General features: G+C 48.2%; 1 long non-coding RNA gene across 1 annotated transcript; it reads right to left on the reverse strand.

The window, feature by feature from the left end:
* Positions 1-508: 508 nt before the first annotated feature.
* On the reverse strand, positions 509-1,987 carry LOC136577846 (uncharacterized). The gene is made up of 3 exons (XR_010786550.1): positions 1,652-1,987; positions 835-1,005; positions 509-621 (listed from the first exon to the last, which is right to left on the reverse strand). It is a non-coding gene; the product is annotated as an uncharacterized lncRNA (long non-coding RNA).
* Between the last annotated feature and the right edge of the window lie 602 nt (positions 1,988-2,589).

Here is a 2,589-nt window from a genome sequence, read left to right on the forward strand (position 1 = left end):
GCGAGAGGAGATGAAACATCTTCTCGGAGGTTTCCGCATTTGAATCCAGATCCGGTTATCCTCCATGGACCCTTCCGGCTTCTGTGCATGCGCCCGCCGGCCTCCACAAGTGGATTCTACATATGGCAGTGTGATCCCAGCGTTATTCAGACCACTACCTAGAATACGTTATTTACAAGAAGCCCCGGGAACGCTTGCCTTCCTGCAGTTCCAAGAGCAGCTTGTTGAGAGTCTTCTATGTAGTGTAACCGTATTGTCACCACACTCCCCACATGTAACCATACCACGGTTCGAAAAGTGTCATAAATAAGGTAAAACAAAAAACCAAATTCAAATCACGTTTTATTATTTATTAAAAATGTGGATTTTACACCAAGTGTCATTCCCTGATAAACCAAAGGCCGCTGTGTTTGCGGGTCTTTTCTGTTTACTTCATCATAGTAAAATATTGCGCAGTTTTTCAGGATCCTCCATCATAATTCTTTGAAAGAAAAAGCTTATTAAAAAAAAAAAAAGAGTCACAGGCAAAAAGCAGTCCATAAAACGAAGGGTTTCAAGATTGCTGAACGTCGAGGGTCTCTTCACTGTCGGACAGCCTTCCCATTCTCAAGGACGTCAGATCTGCAGGAAATAACGAAAAATCAGCAGGCTAACAGTCACATCACACCAGTATTACTGTTCCCTAGATCCGCTCCACCCACTTACATTGACCACTACTCCCCCAACCTGGACAGAAGAATCATATACACATATATACATACATACGTATGTATGTATGTATGTATGTATGAGCAGATGCAAGCAATGAAAAATTTGTCAGATGCAGCAGCTTACCTCGCTGAGTGATGTCAGGTGGTGTCCGAGCAAAGCGAAATTCCTCTCCACACGAGTCGTCCTCTCCAAAAGGTGGGCAAATGTGAAATCAGCACCTAAAACGACAATCTCCGGTTCCGAACGTTGTACAAAACGCAGCCACATGTCAGGTTCCTCTCCACAAGAGTCGTCCTGTGGAAAACGGAGAGCAATTCAGCACATGGAAGCGAAAACATTAAAATGTGCATATATGAGGAGATGCAAGCGAAAACCTGCAAATATGCGCAAAATATGCACATATGAGCAGATGCAAGTGAAAACCTGCAAAGATGCGCATATGTGCAGATGCAAGCAAAAACCTGCAAATATGCGCATATGAGCAGATGCAAGCGAAAACATGCAAAATATGCGCATATGAGCAGATGCAAGCGAAAACATGCAAATATGCGCAAAATATGTACATATGAGCAGATGCAAGTGAAAACCTGCAAATATGCGCAAAATATGCGCATATGAGCAGATGCAAGTGAAAACCTGCAAATATGCGCATATGAGCAGATGCAAGCAAAAACCTGCAAATATGCGCATATGAGCAGATGCAAGCGAAAACATGCAAATATGTGCAGAATATGCGCATATGAGCAGATGCAAGCGAAAACATGCAAAATATGCGCATATGAGCAGATGCAAGCGAAAACATGCAAATATGCGCAAAATATGCGCATATGAGCAGATGCAAGTGAAAACATGCAAATATGCGCAAAATATGCACATATGAGCAGATGCAAGCAAAAACCTGCTAATATGCGCCAAAATTTTGGCAGATGCAGCAGCTTACCTCGCCGAGTTATGTCAGATGGTGTCCGAGCGAAGCAAAATTTTTCTCAAAACACGTCCAAACGTCAGAATCCTCTCCACACGTAAGTTTGCAAAAAGGCGCACAAATCTCAGGTGGCCGCGTCTCCACACGTAGCGCACAAATCTGCAAAAAAAAGTCAGGTTGCGTCAGGTGGCGTTGCGCAAATCTCAGGTGACGTATTCACCACACGTAGCGCACAGCGCACGAATCTCAGGTGACGGCGTCTCCACACGTAGCGCACAAATCTCAGGTGACGGCGTCTCCATACGTAGTGCACAGCGCACAAATCTCAGGTGGCCGCGTCTCCACACGTAGCGCACAGCGCACAAATCTCAGGTGACCGCGTCTCCACACGTAGCGCACAGCGCACAAATCTCAGGTGACCGCATCTCCACACGTAGCGCACAGCGCACAAATCTCAGGTGACCGCGTCTCCACACGTAGCGCACAGCGCACAAATCTCAGGTGACCGCGTCTCCACACGTAGCGCACAGCGCACAAATCTCAGGTGGCCGCGTCTCCACACCTAGCGCATAGAGCACAAATCTCAGGTGACGGCGTCTCCACATGTAGCGCACAGCGCACAAATCTCAGGTGACCGCGTCTCCACACGTAGCGCACAGCGCACAAATCTCAGGTGGCCGCGTCTCCACACATAGCGCACAGCGCACAAATCTCAGGTGGGTACTCACCACACGTAGCGCAGAGCGCACAAATCTCAGGTGGCCGCGTCTCCACACGTAGCGCACAGCGCACAAATGTCAGGTGGCCGCGTCGCCACACGTAGCGCAGAGCGCACAAATCTCAGGTGACAGCGTCTCCACACGTTGCGCACAGCGCACAAATCTCAGGTGACCGCGTCTCCACACGTAGCGCACAAATCTCAGGTGGCCGCGTCTCCACACGTAGCGCACAGC

Source organism: Eleutherodactylus coqui, chromosome 8 (genome assembly GCF_035609145.1).
Source record: "Eleutherodactylus coqui strain aEleCoq1 chromosome 8, aEleCoq1.hap1, whole genome shotgun sequence".
Taxonomy (NCBI): Eukaryota; Metazoa; Chordata; class Amphibia; order Anura; family Eleutherodactylidae; genus Eleutherodactylus; species Eleutherodactylus coqui.